The following is a 23,310-nucleotide window of genomic DNA, read 5'->3' as shown; positions in this document are numbered from 1 at the left end:
GTGCGGCCAGTATCCAGTAATCGGGAGATAGTGGGTTCGAAACCCACCGTCGGCAGCCCTGAAGATGGTTTTCCGTGGTTTCCCATTTTCACACGAAGCAAATGCTGGGACTGTACCTTAATTAAGGCCACGGCAGCTTCCTTCCCATTCCTAGGCCTTTCCCATCCCATAGTCGCCATAAGACATATCTGTGTCGGTGCGACGTAAAGCAAATGGAAACTACACGAGAGGGCAATTATAAGATGGATAGAGGCATATTGCGAGTCGGAGCGTGGAATGTTCGAAGTTTGAATCGTTGTGGTAGGTTAGAGTATCTGGAAAGGGAGGTGGATGGACTAAAGTTAGATGTAGTTGGTATAAGTGACGTACGTTGGCATGAAGAGCAGAATTTTGATCAGGGGACTACAGAATTATCAGTAGAAAATGAAATAGGGAAAATGCAGGAGTAGGTTTAATAGTGAATAAAAAATAGAACGGCTGCTAAGCTACTACGACCACTAAAGTGAAAGGATTATTGTTTTCAAGATATGCACCAAACCAATGCCCACCAAAATAGTACAGGTCTGTGCTGAAGGATGATGAAGAAATCGCAAGAATATATGAAGGGATAGAAGATGTAAAAAGTGACGAGAATGTAATTGTGACGGGAGATTAGAATACAGTGTCAGGCCAAGGAAGAGAAGGTAATACAGTAGGAGAATTCGTATTGGGTCAAAGGAATGAAAGAGGAATTCGGCTGGTTGAATTCTGCACCGATCATAATTCAGTCCTTGCTCACACTTGGTTCTAACACCGCAAACGAATGTTCACAATGTAGAATATCACCGTTGCGCCCGCGATAACCGCTATGTGATTGTGTTATGGCACATATGTTATCATGAGCGAGAATTGTTTGATATTACTCGCACAATACTGAACTTAAAATGACAGAACCTTACCGGCCATGTTGTAAGTTGAAATATATTTGACTTAGCAGTTTTCATGGGAACAACGAGGACATACACACCAAGCAACGAAGTCTTCTTCTTTTCCTCATCGGGTCTCTAGGTATTGTGCCCTTTTCAAGGCAACAACTGCGGTGAACTCTTCCTTCTTCTGTGCGCCGGCTGCTCCTGTAATAAATGACATGTAAATGATACTCACCGCTGCATGTAGACTCTTCTTCCTCAGTCGTGACCGTCCGCTATCCCCGAAGAGAGGCCACCCGTCGATCAAGGAGTGAGGGAATGAAAAGATGGGGTAAACTAACTATAAATGACGGTACCCAAAGACTGAATTAAAATTTAAATAAAAGACTGATTTGAATAAAATGCAAAGTGCCAAAATGAACGTAAACTGAACTAGTGGAAAATGTAAACAAAGTGAAATAAATGATTAAGAAAAATTAAAGATTGAGGATCTGCCTTACAATAACACCACTATCTGCCTAATAAACTGACTGAAGGTCAATCACATTAATTAAAATATTCCAGACTATGTTGACACTGTCTCCAAGTTGATAACGTGAATCAATTTAAAACTCTGGTCAGAAAGACCACCTTCTTTGAACTACAGAATTATATTACGTAGAAAAATATCTCTCAAATAAATTAAAAGTAGTTGAAACACAATGAAATAATTAGTTACGTCATCAAACCCACTGTCTCAGAGGAGTTATCAAATATTAAACACATGTGGCTCATTTGGGAAAACACCCAACTTTAAAATAATCATGGACTGCACTAACCAAGTGTATCACATAAGGAATAATTCGAAGAAAACAGCCATGAACATCACACTTCATTTACCACATAACCATTGTCTTATTCAAACACCTCATGATTAAACAAAATAAATTATTGAAACATAAATCTGAGTGTCATAACCACTCATCTAATTTTTAAACTTCACTTGCATGTCTGTGATAGACTGGACTTCTTAAAAATAATCCAAAAGATTAGGCCAAGTGCCTTACGTTAACATTTCAAATGACAGCGATCCTTGTACATTAAAATTTCTATTGAATTTGCCGCTAACTGCATTCCATTATCAACTCATTATTTGTGGTACCACCACTAGATGGAGGCAGATGCCATCTTGTTCACCTCATTCATTGCGGCAGTTTTTATACAATTGGTTTATTAAAGATCGCTTCACTTTCTAAATAAAATGTAGTGGATTTTAAAAGGTTTGGTAATTACTGAAATCTGGTATGAGCATACCACTACTATGGTTTCGACTGTGACTTAATCGATGATCCATTAACCTAACATCTGAAATCTTATTTACATCATTAAATCTGTTAACGGAGAAACACTGCTCCGACAAAGAAAATACAGAAATCAAAACTAGCCTATCTACACCTATCTATTTACATCAGATCAAATATAAATAATTCACATACGCTTACGTCCTACAAACAAACGGTAATAAAGTACACTCAGAAAGAAAACAAATAAACAAAACTAGATCCCACCATCGCGGCCTACTGGAAATTAATAAGGATGGAATGCGCAAAATAAAATCGGAGTCTCCAGAAAATATACCCCACTGCATGTAGCAAAAATGTAAATATTGTGAATTTGACGGCAATCTCTAACCTCAGACGACAAATGTCTGGACATGATACCACTTAACCTTTCTGGACAATAATTACTGTTATTTCATGTCATCCATGACTTTACATGACTATCGAAAAACACATTGACTCGTCGCTCTGCTCACATGTACAATGGCTAGCATATTTGCCGAGCATCTACTTTCCCTGGAATTATTTAAACAAATACAGGCTTCTGCCTACAATCATAACCCATGTCGTAACACATTTAACACTCTTGGTTAAATTATTCATTTCACAATTCTATTTACTCATTAATTCTCGACGTCATCATTATTCATTATTCTCACAATACGGCCTCGCTCGTATCCGGCGGGCGAAATATCTGTCGTGCATATTACGATTTCTTACGACAGTTCATGACATGGTCCAAATATCATATTTCCATTATCAACGTAGATCATCAGGGATATTATTCATCTAGCTCGATCTCTCAATCATTCTCTGCTTCACATATCACAAAATATCAGAGCTGACTCATCAATGGCTTCCTGGCACTCACTGTTTCTTAAAGAAAAATGACGAGATTGCCTCTCAAAACACAGATGTTGAAACATGTGTAACCGCAACTACACAGAAATAAATACTCGCGTCTACCAAAGTCGTCGCAAAAATACACGGGATAAGTACTACCAGAAACGGTCATCTGAAAGATGATCCCACAACAGAAACAAACTGAATGCGCATAAAAAGCAAAAATAAATATTAAAAACAACGAGGCGGCGTCTACAAGATCAAAATTCCAACAAAAATGACTCAAAACCAACGATATGATAACATGATGAATATAATTATAAATAAATCGGCGTTACACTCATAGATCAAATATCATAGCCTCCTAAACTGTCAAAGTGACATACTACAGAAATAATCCATGACAACACGCAAACAACATCTACCTCAACGAAATGCACAAATAACTCTAGCTGAAAGTGCGACATTATTATTATTATTATTATTATTATTATTATTATCATTATTATTATTATTTTATTATTATTATTATTATTATAGTAGTATTATAAAACTCTGAATTATTTACAATCCTACCTAATACTCTAAGCTACATTTGATCATCGATTAGTCACGGTCCTACACATTTATTTACATTATTTATTGATGCTCATACCTGGTGATGGAGGCATGCTGGCTCACCCTCCGGACTCGGTCATGGTGAATTAGAATACCATCTTGAAGCTGCTGTGGTATTCCAAATTTTCACACACGCACATTTTGACTCATTTTCGTCATGCCGTAACACACGCTTACATTAACATAAAACACTCGCATTTCTCGCACTCCAGTGAAGGTTAGACGATAGCACTGTAGACCCCTGTCGTGAAGTTGGCCGGTCGTCTCCGCTATCTACCTGAAATCACCTGTTGGTCTGCACTCCGGTCTCTCGGCTTTGTTTACATAGAGCTTACCGAACATTAACCCCAACGGGACATAACTGTTTGCTCAAGGTCTACCACTGCGGCCTTCATTAAAGAAAAGTCATTCTCCTCCCTGTCTGCCTTTACCAGTCTCTCCCCGTAAACATCTCGCTTGCCAAACAGTTTATTAAGTGGTAAAAGCAAGCTAAAATAAAGTTTCAAATGTTGTGGAGAAGTTTATGCTGATAAATGTGAAACTACCCGTGGGTTAGAGAGGTTTCATGTAATTATGCTGAAAACATGGACTTGTTCCTCTCGACTCGTGATGTGAGTTCATTTAAGCCAAGTGTTGAAAGTGTAGCTCTTGCCTGCATAAATAGTAAAAGTTCGTTAAAGTGTTCATTTTCTGAAATGTTACTCTCCCAATTAAAATAATACAAGGCTTTCTCAAAATGCCTACAAGTGTCTCTACTCGCTTTCTTACCAGCCAAAAGTAAAGCTGACTAAAGCTCTAATTCACACTGTCAATCTGAAGTTTCACTGAGAATACTCAAGAATCACTGCGACTACTAAAGAATCACTGAGAATCTGAAGAAACACTGAGAATTCTGAAGAATCACTGAGAATCCAACCCCCTGGTCGCTGGGTTTTGTAAAGAGTTCTCCCCCCACCTTGAAAATAGTTCTGTGGAAGGGATGTGGCGTAGTGATCTAGCCCTCGGGAGCGCTTTATCGTACATCCGTAGGTTCAAGTCTTCAAAATTTATGTGCAAAACTTCCTAATTTTTGTCTGACTTACATGTAATATTGCGCCGTGGGAAATGATCACAGGATAATCCACACGACGGCGCGCGTCACTGGTGTTATTTTCTTCCGGTGAATGGCTCCATCCCGCCATGACACTTCATTCTCCTGGAGACTACTACCCCTCCGTGTGGAGTTAAATTTTATTAATTAGCCACTAATTAACCACAGATTCGCACTGATAAATTTCCAAATATTATAAAGAAATCAGGACACTGTTTTTCACCACCACACCGGGCTTCAGATAGCGAAATACTGACTGTAGATTCCCGCTATGACGGTTCATTCAAATTTAGAATTTTGTGATTGGCTGAGACTTTCGCGCTCTTCGTAGCGTGGATGCTTCCATTTCCTCCCAAGAGTTGGCGGGTATTGTCGTTGTCCCTTTGTCCTAGCTAAGTAGGTCAGGCCTCAACGCGTGATTTTCTCGTGAGAACCAACAGAAAGTCGCCACTCCTAGGCGGTATCATAAAATTTATTGGAAGGAGTACTCAGGGCGGTTTACAAGTTGGTCGTGCTCTAAGAAGAGTTTCGAGGATTCTACTCGCCGTCACACTGGCGCCAGAAAGTTCCTTTGTGACTGCTAGTTCACAGCCAACTGTAGTCCCATATGCGAAATGTTCAACTTTTAATTTGTAAATTAATTAGGTAAATTCGCTTATGGGTGCAGTATTACTACCTAATTAGCGTCGACCTCTAAGATCTTTGCTAGCGTCTTTTTCCTTCATTCCCACCTGCTCCCTTCACAAAGCTGAAGCAAGGAAGTCACTTTGATGTTTAAACTACCGTCATGAAAGTTTGATATAATTTAATCTTACTATAAACCTTCCAGACAATCCAAAACTTTCAAACTAAAAATCCATGCGCTTGAGAATTCATATTTCATTACATCCTACCTTACTTTAACAGTAGTAAAATAAGTTAAAAGTAAGCTTTATCAACAATGACTGGCTAGCTGGCTGTACGCGTGGCGTTCTGCACATAGCCTACGTATTACAAGAAGAAGTCCAGTAAGGGTTGAGCTGTTTGCCTGGACCTGTTTCAAAACATGCAAGCCACGCCAGCGCTCTTTTGATTGAATACATATTGTTCCTATCCGCATGATTTAAAAATGAGGTTTTAAGGTGATACATATTGATGAACTAAAATACATTTCCAAAACAACTTCCAAAAGTTAACAATTAGCCCTGAATAGTGCGTCGTGTAGCTTCGCAAATAGCGTATGCGACAGGGGTTGAAACAATCACGGAAGCTATGGACCAGTGGGTTTTGTCCTAAGCAGGACGGTGCGCAGACCAATATAATACTCATGTACAAGTACATGTGTCCGGCCCCTTGGCTAAATGGTTAGCGTGCTTGACATTGGACCAGGGGTTCCCGGATTCGATTCCCGGCCGGGTGAGAGATTTTAACCTTAATTGGTTCATTCATCTGGTCCGGGGGCTGGGAGTGTGTGTCGTCTTCATTATTAGAATTCATCATAGGTAGGGCCCCATGTGCAGTTCGCACACGCCATTATTATTATTATTATTATTAGAACATATAACAGTAGAATACTCATGTATTAGTGTTATTGGTGTGCACGCACCTACTGGTACCGAGCAAGTTGACTGCGTGGTTACGGGCGCAGCTGTGAACTTGCATTCGGGAGATAGTGGGGAATGAGGAAGCAACAAAGTAATACCTCTTGGAAGCCGAACACATATGACGTGTTCAGGGTTGGTCAAAATGTATTTCCAAACGTTACCTGTTTCCCTTCCTATGCGGAATTCTTCTGATCATGAGTATACTGCAGTACGGTAGCAGCGCAACACTGTTCATGCGGTGAGCTGACAGTTGCGATGAAGGATATGATTTCTAGGACGAAACTTCTTCGGTCTGTTTTGAGAATGACTTTGCTGTACGGGAGTGAAAGGTGGGTGGACTCGAAATATCTTATTCATAAGTTAGAAGTATATGTTTGTATGTATGTTGAGTATTCGGCCCGAAGGTTAGTCTCATGTCCGCCAGTCCATCATCAGCTGTCGTAGTTGGCCGAGGCGTCACTCAAGAGACATGGTAGGGAAATCAGGGGCGAATTAGTTTCCCGTTGCTTACCTCACAGAGCCACATATCGATATTGCGACGATGCATGCGCACTATCTGACCCTGTAAGCAACGTCTTTACACCAATGATAACAGGAACATGCTGCATACGGAATAACTTTACTAGCATCGCTCATACCTCAGTCATTTTCATATCTGCAAAGTCAAGAACGAGACTGACACACGTCACTGAAAGCAAGAGATTTGATCTCGTACATACCAGTAGACATAGTGCTCTGTAAACACTACGTCTAGCCAGCAGAGTTGGAAGTAGCGAGAATAATCACCTGTGCGAGCAATGGGAGGGGGGTATTCGAAATGAGGAGGTAAACACAAAGTTAGGAATAAACTCAGTGGATGAAGCTGTACGTATACACTGGCTTAGGTGGTGGAAACATGTGAGGCAAGTGAATAAGAGGCTGGATCATGGAGGGAGAGATGAGTAGAGGGAAACCAAGACGACGAAGATGAGACTCACGAGGAAAGTATTTGTGTTCGAAGGCTCCGAACTGAATGAAAAGGGGGGGGGGGGGCATGAAATCTCAAAGGTTTCTGAAAACGGCCGTAAGAGTTCCTTTCTGTGTAAAATTATTCATTTTATCAACGAGTAACTTCAAGTCGTTGTGGTTAGTAACATTAAGCTATGATATTTGTTCGCAACTTTGAAGACTATTTCGTCGTTGGGCCTGAAAAAAATCACAGCTCTAGCCTCTCAGGGAAGCAACTCAATGCTGACAACATTTTAGGGATATGAGCAACGATATTTAGATTTTAAAAAATATTGAAATATATGAGAATATATTCTTTACTTATTATTCAAATTTACAGTCCTTAATCATGGTTATCCGATCAATTAGATTAGCATTTTGCCTTTTTCTACCACTACGAGCGCTAATGTGAGTCAATGTAGAGTTCCACTTAAGACCTTATAACTACATTCAGTGTGGATATTTTTCAAAAAATAAAAAAAATGCCTGAGAGTATTGAACCAAGGAACTCATTACAGAAAAAAGTATGTAAATAAGTTAATTTGGCTAGGATTTGCATCAGTAAGGAAACGAATAAGGAAACAAGAGATTTTAGGCTGTGTTTCGGGAATTTAGGCCGCAAGTGATGTTCTAAATTTGTTTCTTAGTTAGATAGAACTATCAGAGACTCATAACTTGGAACCTTTCCGGAAATCGAGGACATTGTTTAATTTTATGTTTTTCGCAGTACCTTTTCTGCTAAGAAATGTTCTCAACATTAAAATCGCTTTGTGAAAGATTTCAGCTTAGAACTGTGCCCAGTAAGATTCCGTCATCTAAGGTTCAATACTGTAATTTCTAAGAATGTTTGTTCTTCATTATATGTGTGCTGCGGGTCAGTATTCTCCCACAACATTATGATATAGCGGTGCTCACAGGCGCAACGACGATATGCAGGGATGCGGCTGTTAATTAACAAATGTGCTCATTGTTACGCTACACTGTGCATTGAACAAGTAATATTGAATATCCTCATATTCATTTTGATATTAACTCAAGATATACGGAGACTCATCAGCAAAGGAGTGTACTCTGAGTAAATAATAGGCCAACTATACACACTTGTGTGATAGACTGTATCAAACATGAAGTACGAAAACAATAATGATAAATCCCCAGGTGGTAACCAATCCACCCCCGTTCATGACGGGGCATATAGGTCATCGGATTCTGGGGGACCTATGCCTTCATGTGACCCAGTCAGAACTAAAAGAAAAAGGAACATCACATACCTAGCTACGATCAATATTAACTCGCTGATCAAGACCGGGAAACTTAAACATACCCTTGAAATCCTGAAAGACAAGAACATCAGCATTGCAGCCTTACAAGAGACACGGTTCCCAGATGAAGATGCCATGGAGTCTCAAGAATATAGAATATATAAGGGAAAGCCTGGTAAGAGAGTCATGATGAATGTACCCTTCCTGGGGACAGGGTTCGCAGTACATCACAAACTAGTTGCTAACATACTTGGCTTCTCTTCGCCCAATGATAGAACTTCAGTAATATCCTTCAGGTCTAGCAATAGGGGATACTCTTTGGTTAACTTCCATGCTCCTACCAATGACTCTAACAAGAAAAACCCAGAGACTACAGATAAGTATTGGGACACCCTTGAGGAAACCCTAGATCACATCCCACATCATCATACGACAATACTGCTGGGAGATTTCAACGCTCAGATTGGGAGAGAACAGAAATACCGGAAGATTGTAGGAAGATACCCCGCCCATAAGAGAACCAGCAAGAATGGGGAACGGCTAATCAGTCTGTGCACCAAGCATGGATTACTCTTGAAGTCTACGGCTTTTAAACGGCTACCTAGGAAGGCCATGACGTGGCGCAGCCCAAACAGCATGATGGGCGAGTTCCAAATTGACCACGTAGCAATAGATAAGAAGCACCACTGCGACATTATGAACGTGAAGGTTTTACGAGGAGCTAACATAGACTCCGATCATTACCTGTCCATGGTTAAGATGAATCTGAAACCACTGTATAAGACCAAGGCTATGCTTATGAAGAAAAAGAAGATTCCTAGGTTTGATATCACCAAACTTAAAGAAGACAATGCAAGTTACCAACTGCTGCTGTTGTGTGAAACGCCTCTCCATTAATCTCGTTAATTAGCAAGATTAACAGCCAACAAGTGCCATTTGTGACTTTCTCAGTGTAACTAAACTGTCATTGACCTGAAGCATCATTCAGTATGTCCGCGAAAGAAGCTATTCGTCGTGTAGCGTCTATTGAAGATGTTATGAAGGACTTCCAAGGCTGCCTGGAACACGTCGCAAGCTGCACCTGCCGCGCGGATGAGCTGCAGCGGCTAAAGGCTGAGTTCTCCCAGTTCCAAGAAAAGGTGTCTAGTGAGTTGAAAGACATAACAAAAAAACTGGAATTTACTGAACAGCGCCTCGAACAACAGGCCGAGCTGCTTGATGAAGCTGAACAGTACAGCCGGCGGAACTGCTTAGTGCTGCATGGTATTCCAGAGGAGCCGGCAGAGAACGTTTATGATAAAGTTATCAACACGATGAAGGGCAAGTTAAATGTAGATATAACTATGTCTGATATAGATCGTTGCCATCGTTTAGGAGTGCTAAAACGAACCACAGCTCAGGTTGTTGCTACGGGTAAGCGCCCTATAATTATAAAGTTCGTGCGTTACCATGACCGGGACAGAGTTTGGAGGGCCAAGCGGCTGTTAAAAGGAACTGGCCTTCTACTGACTGAATCCCTGACAGGTATCAGAAAAACTATTCTAAACAGGGCACGTGATCACTTCGGACTCCGACGGGTGTGGACACAGGACGACCGCATTGTTGTTTTGAAAGACAATGGACAGAAAATGTTTGTTAGCAGCATGGCACAATTAATAAGCCTTATGTGAGCGACGAGATTGACTAGGAAAAACAATGAGTGATATAATAGCGTATAATGTTTGTGTATGTGAATGTGATAGTGTGTGTGAGAGTGATTGTGTAAATATTTCTGGAGGTGCTTATGAAACAACTAGGGTGAGTAGTTTGAATTTTTCTGTTGACAATGGCTAACGTAAATGAGTCAATTATTTATACCGAACAGCATGTCCGTGATGTCATTGACACTATCCCTCTTCATTGTCGTCCGCCTTCACCCTTACCTTCCCCTTCACCAGCTGTGGCAGGAGACATTCTTAAGGAAATGTTAGCTCCCCACCAACAATATTTTCAGTGTTGTCATATCAATGCACAATCGCTTCTTTGTCACTTTGACGAAATACAGGCTCTATTTAGTAACAGTAACTTGCATTGTATTTGTGTAACAGAGACATGGTTACAGCAGTCACTCAAATCTGATCTCGTAAAGCTGAATAACATGACGTTACATCGCCTAGATCGTTTAAATCGTGTAGGGGGCGGTTGCGCTATATATTGCCGTAGCGACTTAAAAAGTAAAATAATTATGACCTCAGATCCTAAGACTCCATTTCGACCTGAATTCATGTTTGTTGAACTCTTGGTTAATAATCAAAAACTACTGATCGGAGTGGTATACAAGGCGCCGGACATACAACATATATCTGACCTAGAAGTGGCATTATCGAAGTTAACTCCGCTGTACGAAAACATAATCATTCTTGGTGACTTCAATACTAATCTCCTAGTTACAAGTAACGAATCAACATACTTACAAAACTTATTCCATGGCATGGATTACAATATACTGACACTAGACGCGACTAACCATGTTCACAGAATAAACCACACGTCTCACACACTGATTGACCTTATTATAACAAACAATCCGCAGAAAGTGGTAAAACATGGACAGCTTGCTGTACCAGGTATTTCGACCCACGATCTCATATACTTATGTTACTCTCTCAAGGCACCAAAGTACAAAACCAGGTACATAATGCGAAGAGACTTCAAGCATTTTAATACTGAGATAATACGAAATGAAGCATATCAATTGCCGTGGAATGACATTCTACTGACTAATGACATTGATGATAAGGTTGACAGACTGAACTCTTTAATATTAGGACTGTATGACAAACACGCTCCGAAGAAGCAAATTCGAGTTTCTCACCCTTCGTCTCCTTGGCTAACAAATGAAATTAAGTCGGTCATGGCAAATCGTGATGCTTGGTATAGGCGATTTAGGCGAACTGAAAGCACTAGTGATTTCGAAAATTACCGTATTCTCCGAAATCAAGTTAAGAAATTAATTCGTAACAGCAAGTATAAATATATTCAAGAGATAACAAACAGACGAAATTCAGCACTAATATGGAAACATTTGCATCAGATGGGTATAGGTCGCAGCCTGACCATGCAGACACCCAGTATACCACTTGATGATCTAAATTCTCATTTTACGAAAGCAGCATACACTAATAATGATATTACTGACAATAATGACTATGATGCTAACTATCCTAATAATGATAATAATAATAATAATAATAATAATAATAATAATCAACCAGTTGATGACCTAACTAATGATGATATTAACGCCATAAATGCTCATTCCCGAGTAAATCAAGTAAAATTCACTTTCAAAAAAGTTGGGGCGAACGATGTGAAGCGTTTAATTTACTCCCTCAAGTCAGATGCTCCGGATAATGACGACATACCATTATCTTTCATAAAAAATATTATTGGTGCCATATTACCTATTCTGACGCATATATTTAATCATTGCCTTGTACAGGGAGTATTCCCAACTGTGTGGAAGCACGGTATCGTCATTCCTATTCCTAAGAAGAATTCTCCTAGTTTACCATCAGATTATCGCCCTATATCCATTCTTCCACCCCTTTCCAAAGTACTAGAACGCTTGGTACACGAACAAGTCCTCACTTACTTGACTAACTTCTCACTGCTTGACCCTTACCAATCTGGTTTCAAGAAAGGACACAGCACAACGACTGCCCTACTGAAAGTAACTGATGATATCCGACAGGCAATGGACACTCGACAAGTGACTGTACTGGTTCTACTTGATTTTTCTAGTGCTTTTGATACTGTTGTTCCTCAACTGCTACTTTCAAAATTGGATTCATTAAATTTCAGCAAGACGGCAATAAACTTTTTCAGTTCGTACCTCAAAAATCGCCGTCAGTGTGTCAAAGTAAATAATAGCAGATCTGAGTGGCTTAACAAACCCCCTCGGTGTCCCCCAAGGGTCTGTACTTGGACCATTGCTGTTTGCAATTTACTTACACGATGTTGCCAAATCGATTACACATTGCAAGTATCATCTTTATGCTGATGATCTGCAGATCTACTACCACTCAAGAACTGATAAAATTCAGAGTGCTGTAGAAAAAGTTAATGCTGATTTAAGTCTCATAAGTAATTTTGCATTGAGTAACAATCTCAAAATTAATCCTCTTAAAACGCAAGCAATAATCATTGGTACTTCAAAAAACTTACACGTCTTAAAACAATACGAAATTCCTCCTGTAGCACTAAACAATACCATTATTCCATTTTGTGAAACAGTTATGAATCTTGGTGTGGCTATAAGCGAAACATTGGACTGGTCGCAACATGTGATGAAAGTGTGCCAAAAGGTATATCAAAGCCTGCATCCTCTGAAGCGATTTAAAAATATATTTCCTCGGTCCTTGAAAATAAAGCTCATTCAATCACTCTTGTTTCCAATTCTCGAATACTGTGATACAGTTTTTATTGATATCAATAACGAGCAAAGCATGAGACTGCAACGTGCCCAAAATGCATGCATCAGGTATGCATTCGACATACAACCATATGCCCATGTATCCCCATTCTATACACAATTATCTTGGTTACGACTGAATGACAGACGTAGACTCCACGCAACTACTTTGGTGTATCAAGTGCTTTCTGAAAACACTCCTCCTTACCTATCCACCAGATTTCGCTACCTTAGTTCCCTGCACCTGTTCAATACCCGGTCAGGCTGTACGCTAGAAATTCCTGTGCATCGAACCGCAACCTACAATAGATCGTTCACTATCACCGCCACGAGCTGGTGGAATGAACTCCCCAATGACATCAGGGAAGCTAAATCTAAGACAAAATTTAAAATCCTTTGCCAGCGTCATCTTTTAAGCACTTCCAGTCTTTCTTGAGTGTGAATGGGATGCATGAATGAGAGTGAATATGGTTGTTTATTGCAATGTGTTCCTGTATATAATTTAGTTACACTTTACTCACCTTAGTTTAGTTAGTGATACTTAAGTTGCTTTAGTTATACTTTAGGTTGTAAAGATTTCATATGTTTAAATTTTATGTAAAATATACATTGTATATACATGAAGTGGTTAAGTGTAAGAAAGGGCCGGGAGCCCTAACTTCGCCACAATAAAGACGCTTTAATAATAATAATAATAATAATAATAAAGAGTCTGAACCAACACATCAATAGGATTAACACCACTACAAATTGGGACCCATTTCGGGATGCTATAACAGACGCGGCTCAGAAGACGATCCCCAACAGACCTAAAGGAAACAAGCACCCATGGTGGTCAAACGAATGCGATGAGGCTATAGAATCCAGGCGACTAGCATGGCTCAAATGGAACCATCATAAAAACGAAACCAACCTACAAGCCTTTATTACACAAAGAAAGAACACCTCCAGCATCATAAGAGGGGCGAAAAGAAAATACAACAAAGAACTGATTAAACAAGCCGAGGAGGATTTTGGAAAAAACAACTCCAGAGACTTATACAAAGGTCTAAAACAACAGACGACCCAGTTCACACCCCAAACTTTACACTTCCAGAGAACAGACGGATCATTGTGCCTCAATGATGATGACTGCATCAAGACCCTAGCTGATTATTTCCAAGGACTTTTGAATGCTGAAGAACCTGCGCAGTGCCTCCCAGTTAGAGAACCAGCTAACCCGGACACCAAAGACATCCCTCCTCCCACCTATGTAGAAGTAAGAGAGACCATTCAACTTCTCAAGAACAACAAAGCTCCTGGAGAAGACGGAATAGTGGCAGAAATGTTGAAACAAGCTGGTGAGCAAACATTCAGGCACATACACAAAGTAATCCTGGACATATGGGCTAAAGAAAGGCTCCCAGATGATTGGACATCAGCTGTTATCCATCAAATCCACAAGAAGGGAAGCAAAACAGATCCCAGCAACTATAGAGGAATATCACTCCTTTCAGTATCGTATAAAGTCTTTTCCAAGATTCTGGAACAGCACATAACAAGACAACTGGATAAAGAATTAGGAGAATATCAAGCAGGGTTCAGAACTGCAAGGTCTTGTGCTGAACAGATACAAAATCTGAAGGCCATCCTTCAATATAGCAAGAAAAGGTGCCGACAGTGGGTAGCTATCTTTGTCGACTTCCAGAAGGCATACGACTCCGTGGATAGGATCACACTCTTCAACACCTTAAGAGAACTGGGACTAAACGAAAAAATTAATAGGTTGGTGCAAGCCACCCTGCACAACACCACTTCCAAAGTTAAGTTTAGAGGTCAATTATCAGAGAGCTTCACAATCAAAACAGGGGTGAGGCAAGGAGATGGTATCTCATGCATATTATTTAACTGTGTCCTGGAAAAGATCATAAGAGAATGGACCAGGTCATTACCTGAGAACGCCGGATTAGAATGGGGTTTAAATCAGACAACCTGAGGATTCCATGCCTGGCCTTTGCTGATGACCTTACTTTATTAGCAAACGACATGCATGAGGCCACTATGCAGCTTCAAACACTGCACTCTATTGCAGCTAAAGCGGGCCTCATGATCAACATTGGAAAGACCGAGTTTATGACCAACATCAAAGATGCCCCTACAACAATGGGAGTCAGTGATACAAAACACATCAAGAGAGCTAAAAATGTGAAGTACCTCGGAGAGTGGGTATCGGAGGACCTAAGTGAAACGATGGCTCTTGAACAAAGGAGAATCAAATTAGACAAGGCCTACCATGCCTGCAGAAAACTGTATGCCTCAAAGCATTTATCAAAGAATGTAAAACTGAGACACTATAATGCAGTAGTCAGACCATCAGTCCTCTATGCAGCAGAATGCCTATCCCTAACTAAAAAAACACCACTGAGAGCCCTGGAAGTGCAAGAACGGAAATTCCTGAGAAGAATAATAGGGCCAAGGATCCTACCAGATGGAAGGCGATGGTACAAACCCAACAATGAGCTCTACCAGCATCAAGAAAACCTCATAGATGCCATCAGGAGAAAACGTCTGACTTTCTATGGACACCTATACAGAATGGATCCTAATAGATTATCCCATAAGATCTTCAAGGTTGCTAACAAAGGCAAAGCTACTGGATTCCCCTGGACCAAACAAGTGGACAAAGATCTTGCAGAGCTTAATATTAATCAAGCCGCCATTACTGACAGAAATGCATACCGTTTAATGGTCAAAACTAAACCTTTCCTAACATCCCTTACATCAGCTAGCCACAAAGGAGCCGGGAATTGGTCAGAGCAGCGCAGGAAAGAATTCAGCGAGAAAATGAAGGAATACTGGGCCAACAGGAAGGCTCAAGAGGCCACTAAGAACACAATCCAGTATGCTAAAAGGGGCAGACGAAGACAAAAACATAGCTAGAACACAAGCACCGTGGTCCACAGATGGCCTAAACGCAAAGAGAGAGAGAATAGGCGTCGTACGTATTAATCTTGTATTGATAATGTAATTAATTTAAATGGGGTACATAGGGTACGCCAACAATGTATCAAGTTTTTCATCTTGCAAAGTTTCGAGATAATCGAATAGTAGGCCTACACATGAACAGTTCTGGTAAAAGAAAAATTGAAATGTCGTATGGCTTTTAGTGCTGGGAATGTCCGAGAACATGTTCGGCTCGCCAGGTGCAGGTCTTTCAATTTGACGCCCGCAGGTGACCTGAGCGTTGTGATGAGGATAAAATAATGATGAAGAAAACACATACACCCAGACCCCGTGCCAGCGAAATTAACCAATGATGGTTACAATTCCCAACCCTGCCTGGAATCGAACGCGGGACCCCTGTGACGAAAGGCCAGCACGTAACCATTAGCCATGGAGCCGGACAACAGTTGTGGTAACAGAATGTAATATTATAGTCTATCAATAAACACTTGAAAACATATCTCAAATGGAAATGGAATTACATCTGCAGTTTCGTAACTTTTCTTATCGTACTGCGAATTTTTGATATCGAGTCGTAATTTTAAACTTCTTCTTCTTCTTTATCTGTTTACCCTCAAGGGTCGGCTTCTCCCTCGGACTCAGCGAGGGGATTTCACCTCTACCACCTGAAGGGCAGTGTCCTGGACCTTCAGACTCAGGGTAGGGGATACAACTGGGGAGAATGACCAGTACCTCGCCCAGGTGGCCTCACCTGTTATGTTGAACAGGGGCCTTGGTGGGGGATGGGAAGCTTGGAAGGGATAGACAAGGAAGAGGAAGGAAACGGCCGTGGCCTTAAGTTAAGTACCATCCCAGCATTTGCCTGGAGGAGAAGTGGGGAAACCAAGGAAAACCACTTCAAGGATGGCTGAGGTGGGAATCGAACCCACCTCTACTCAGTTGACCTCCCGAGGATAAGTGGACCTTGTTCCAGCCCTCGTACCACTTTCCAAATCAATCAATTAGTCAATCAATCAATACTGATCTGCATTTATGGCAGTCGCCCAGGTGGCAGATTCCCTATCTGTTGTTTTCCTAGCCTTTTCCTAAATGATTTCAAAGAAATTGGAAATTTATTGAACGTCTCCCTTGGTATTTTATTCCAATCCCTAACTCCCCTTCCTATAAATGAATATTTGCCCCAGTTTGTCCTTTTGAATTCCAACTTTATCTTCATATTGTGATCTTTCCTACTTTTATAAACGCCACTCAAACTTATTCGTCCACTAATGTCATTCCACGCTATCTCTCCGCTGACAGCACGGAACATACCACTTAGTCGAACAGCTCTTCTTCTTTCTCTCAATTCTTCCCAACTCAAACTTTGCAACATTTTTGTAACGCTACTCGTTTGTCGAAAATCACCCAGAACAAATCGAGCTGCTTTCCTTTGGATTTTTTTCCAGTTCTTGAATCAGGTAATCCTGGTGAGGGTCCCATACACTGGAACAATACTCTAGTTGTGGTCTTACCAGGGACTTATATGCCCTCTCCTTTACAACCTTACTACAACCCCTAAACACCCTCATAACCATGTGCAGAGATCTGTACCCTTTATTTACATTCCCATTTATGTGATTACCCCAATGAAGATCTTTCCTTAAATTAACACCTAGATACTTACAATAATCCCCAAAAGGAACTTTCACCCCATCAACGCAATAATTAAAACTGAGAGGACTTTTCCTATTTGTGAAACTCACAGCCTGACTTTTAACCCCTTTTATCAACATACCATTGCCTGCTGTCCATCTCACAACATTTTCGAGGTCACGCTGCAGTTGCTCACATTTTGTAACTTATTTATCACTCTATAGAGAAAAACATCATCCGCAAAAAGCCTTACCTCCGATTCCACTTCTTTACTCATATCATTTATATATATAAGAAAACATTAACGTCCGATAATACTGCCTTGAGGAATTCCCCTCTTAATTATTACAGGGTCAGATAAAGCTTCACCTACTCTAATTCTCTGAGATCTATATTCTAGAAATATAGCAACCCATTCAGTCACTCTTTTGTCTAGTCCAATTGCACTCATTTTTGCCAGTAGTCTCCCATGATCCACCCTTTCCTTTATACTCGGCATTCATCTGGTATAGCTCCTCTGACCAAACAATAATCAAATAAGTACTTCAGATATGGTACTATATCCCAACCCATTGTCTTTAGTATATCCCCAGAAATCTGATCAATTCCAGCCACTTTTCTAGTTTTCAACTTTTGTATCTTATTGTAAATGTCATTGTTATCATATGTAAATTTTAATACTTCTTTGGCCTTAGTCTCCTCCTGTATCTCGACATTATCCTTGTAACCAACAATCTTTACATACTGCTGTCGGAATACTTCTGCCTTTTGAAGATCCTCACATACACACTCCCCTTGCTCATTAATTATTCCTGGAATGTCCTTCTTGGAACCTGTTTCTGCCTTAAAATACCTATACATACCCTCCCATTTTTCACTAACATTTGTATGACTGCCAATTATGCTTGCCATCATGTTATCCTCGGGTGCCTTCTTTGCTAGATTCAATTTTCTAGTAAGTTCCTTCAATTTCTCCTTACTTCCACAGCCATTTCTAACTCTATTTCTTTCCAGTCTGTACCTCCTTCTTAGTCTCTTTATTTCTCTATTATAATAAGATGGCTCTTTACCATTCCTTACCACTCTTAAAGGTACAAACCTGTTTTTGCATTCCTCAACAATTTTATTAAACCCATCGCAGAGTCTGTTTACATTTTTATTTACCGTTTTCCACTGATCATAGTTACATTTTAGAAACTGCCTCATGCCTGCTTTATCAGCCATATGGTACTGCCTAATAGTCCTACTTTTACGACCTTCCTTTCTATCACATTTATTTTTAACTACGACAAAAACAGCTTCATGATCACTAATATCATCTATTACTTCAGTTTCCCTATAGAGTTCATCTGGTTTTATCAGCACCACATCCAGGATATTTTTCCCTCTGGTTGGTTCCATCACCTTCTGAATCAGCTGTCCTTCCCTTATTAACTTATTTGCCATTTGTTGGTCATGCTTCCTGTCGTTCGCATTTCCTTCCCAATTGACATCTGGCAAATTCAGATTTCGTGGCAGAGCCGGGAATCGAACCCGGGCCTCCAGGGGTGGCAGCTAATCACACTAACCATTATACCACAGAGGCGGACTATAGCTCGTTCTACTCATTTTTTCTATTTTTTTATACAAGTTGCTTTACGTCGCTCCGACACAGATCGGTTATATGGTGACGACAGGACAGGAAATGGGTAGGAGTGTGAAGGAACCGGCCTTGGCCATCATTAAGGTACGTCCCCAAGATTTACCTGGTATGAAAATGGGAAACCACGGAAAAACACCTTCAGGCCTACCGACGGTGGGACTCGAACCCACTATCTCCCGAATACTGGATACTGGTCACACTTAAGCGACTGCGATATCGAACTCTGTCTACTCATTTCCGGCACTGAGGTTATTTTCCAGATAATAACTGGTAGATTGTAACTGTTACCGGGGTTTCGTCGATTACAGAGAGGTGAGAGAAGGTGTGGGCTTGAATGGGTTTATCTACAATATCAAAAATTCTTTTAAAACTTTGAAATGAAGGTTATATTTCTTTTCAGAAAATCAAACTTAACAACAGTGTATCAGGAATAATGACAATTTTGATTTACAAAAACAGAAAACCCCAGAATAGGGAATTTAACAGTTTTAGGCTTCAAGCTCCAAACTTACAAGTTTACAATGACGCCGATGTACCGTTTAATTATTTCCCGAACACTTTGCTCAAACCGTTACAAATTCACGGCCTTCCAAAGGCACCACTCAATATTACAGTAATATTAACAATCTCAGAAAAGAGCTTACATGCTGTCCAACTTCAACCAAGGAGGCTGTGCTCCAAATTTCTTACAGCCTATTCAAGGCAACAATACACAAAACTTCACCATCTCTGGCCTCTCTAGGCACAACCTACAATTTACAATATCTTTACACAGGGGTATCTAGTATCCATACTACTGGGCCTTCGTGAAAATGTAGAACAGGTTAATATTACTAGCCCAAACTCCGAGGCGTACACTTGCGCTCCTTGAAAACCAAGTATAAAAGCCTAATTGGGCTCGCGGCCCGATGATACAGAGGCTAATCCGAAGCTACTGAGGTGACTAGAATGAGAGGGTTTAATGCATTACAGGAAAATAAATAGTTACAAAATCATAGTCACCTCAAGATAAATGGAGGGGAACTCGAGAGGGTAACGCACTCTCTGTCCCCGATTTACAGTTCAAGATTTCATGAAATTTTACATGAAAAGGAAGAAGTTTACAATTTAGAAATCAAACAGTCACATATTTTAGAACCTTCCCCTCGGGCAGGTTGCGGAGATTGCTACAGAGATAGAAAACTGGTGGCCATTACCTGGGCTGATGTACTGCCTGCCAAGAGATGAGGCACCTCGCCCCCTGTCTTAACACACACACACACTCAGTACTTCGACGATCAATAAGACGAGGTAGCTTGAAAAAGCCGCAGCTTATATACCCGAGAGGATGATTCGAGAAGGCTCTGAACTAAATCCGGACACACCCTCTCATTTTTATTGGCCGAATAAAAATCTACAAGAAGCTTGAGATAGGCTGAAAAATAAATACAAAAATTTCTAATTGGCCAGATTCAAAAGCCGGCGGGATGAGAAGAAATTGTTGCAAACCTTCAAATAACAAAATAAATGAATGTTGATTTAGTTACGAAAATCTAGAAACACAAATCATCTTTAAATAACAAATTCTTCCACCTTGCACCAGAGTGCATGACCAGTCAGTTCAGGAAACATTAAAATAACACAATACTCTGTTATTTGTGAGTGGCATCTTCTGATTAATGTCCCAACTTCATGCAGTAGCTGTTTCACGTTTTGTTTGATAGATAGATTTCCTTAAGGCGCTTCTTTTAAATGTGCGGGGTTGAGGTGTACCTCCCGGTACAGTAACATAGAGCAAAATGCAGAGAGGTACCAATGAAGAGTTCAGTCCTGTACCTCTGCATAAGGTTTCACCATATTCTTTGCTACTCTACGTTCCATATCCAGTCTGTTCCTTAAGAGCTTTGGTATAAAATTTGCGTCAACACATAAAACGTTCTACCCGTATAACACATACTATGACTAATACCATTTTATTGATTCCTTGTCTATATAAACACCTCTACGACTCGTCTGAGTGCCTCATTAGCCTTGGTGCAAATTTTGATATGATCAGTGGAGACCTGAAAATTTGTATAACAAACAAACAAACAAATAAACTAACTAACTAACTAACTAACTAACTAACTAACTAACTAACTAACTAACTAACTAACTAACTAACTAACTAACTAACTTTCTATTGAGCTTATAGATAGAGATATGAGTGAAGAACTTGAATCAGGGATAAGGCTTTTCTGCGCATGATGTTATACTATATAGAATACATGTTACAAAATTTGAGTGACGCAAAAATGATCTCGAGAATGTTGTGAGATGGACAGCAGGCAATGGCATGAAGATAAATGGCGGAAAAGTCAGGTTGTGAGTTTCACGAAGAGAAAAACGCTCTCTCAGCATTAATTACAGCGTTGATGGGGTGGAAGCTTTCCCCATGAGGGTTATTGTAAGTATCTACGTGTTAATATAAGGAAAGATGTTAATTGTGATAATCACATAGACGGGATTGTAAACAAAGGGTTGTTGTTGTTATTGTTGGGTATTCAGCTCGAAGACGGGTTTGATCCTCCACAACTCCTCCAACAGCTGTCGTAGGTAGCCTAGGTGTCACTTAAGAGGCATACTAGGGAAATTAGGAATGATGTATTTTCCCGTTGCTTTCCTCACCGGGCCAGAAGTGTGCTATTACATCTCATTCTGCCAAGCCCACTGAAATGCATGCAGCAACCTTCCCTATGCACGATATTTTCACATCATCCATAGCAGGGACTGGCTACATAAGGAATGGCATTACTAGCATCGCTCATACCTCAGTCACTTTCATAATTTCAAAGCCTGAGACTGACAGGGATCAAATAAAGTAACAAAATTATTGTAGCCCACACCAGAAGACATTGTGCACTGCAAACACTATATCTCACTAGCAAAGGCTATGAGGGTATCTGGGGTTTGTACGAGTAGAAAAGATTTAAAGGAGAAGGTTTTAAAACCAGAGTTAGTGTGTGGATCCAGCGTATGGGACCCTCACCAGGATTACTTGATCCAAGACCTGGGGAAAAATCCAAAGAAAAGCAGCTCGATTTCTTCTGGGTTATTTCCAACAAAACAGTAGCGTTACGAAAATTTTGCAAAGTTTGGGCTGGGAAGACTTGGGAGAAAGGAGACGAACTGCATGACTAAGCGGTATGTTCCGAACTGTCACTGGAGAGATGGCGTGGAATGGCGTTAGTTGGCGAATAAGTTTGAGTGCTGTCTTTAAAAGTAGGAATTATAACGAAATGAAGATAAGTTGGAATTAAAGAGGACAAATTGGGGCAAATACCGTGTATATGAAAAGGAGTTTAGCATTGGAGTACTTTCCAGTTATTTAAGCGTGACTGCTCTAAATGAAGGTCAGTAGTAAAGCTAATGCAGTGAGCTCGCAGTTGTGATCAACAGTATTCTGTAGGAAGAAAGTCAGCTCCCGGACGAAGCTATCTTTACATCGGTTTGTTTTCAGACCAACTTTGCTTTACGGGAGCGAAAGCTGGTTAGACTCAGGATATCTTATTCGTAAGTTAGAAGTAACAGACATGAAATTAGTGAGAATAAATTGTTGGTACAAACAGGTGGGAACAATGGCAGGAGTGTATTCGGAATGAGAAGATAAAGGCTAAGTTAGGAATGAACTCGATGGATGAAGCTATACGCATTAACCAGCTTCGGTGGTGGGTCATGTGAGGCGAATGGAGGAAGATAGGTTACCTAGAAGAATAATTGACTCTGTTATGGAGAGTAAAATGAGTAGAGGGAGACCTAGGTGACGACGACTGGACTCAGTTTCTAACGATTTAAATATAATCATAATTTCGTGTGACTATTTCTAGCCGAGTGCAGCCCTTATAAGGCCGACCCTCCGATGAGAGTGGGCGGCATCTGCCATGTGCGTTATTGTGTTATTGTGGTGGAGGATAGTGTTATGTGTGGTGCGTGAGTTTCAGGGATGTTGGGGACAGCACAGGCACCCAGCGCCCGAGCCATTGGAATCAACCAATGAAGGTTAAAATCGCCG

This window comes from Anabrus simplex, chromosome 1, assembly GCF_040414725.1.
Source record: "Anabrus simplex isolate iqAnaSimp1 chromosome 1, ASM4041472v1, whole genome shotgun sequence".
Classification (NCBI taxonomy): Eukaryota; Metazoa; Arthropoda; class Insecta; order Orthoptera; family Tettigoniidae; genus Anabrus; species Anabrus simplex.
Note: the sequence above shows the minus strand (reverse complement) of the source record.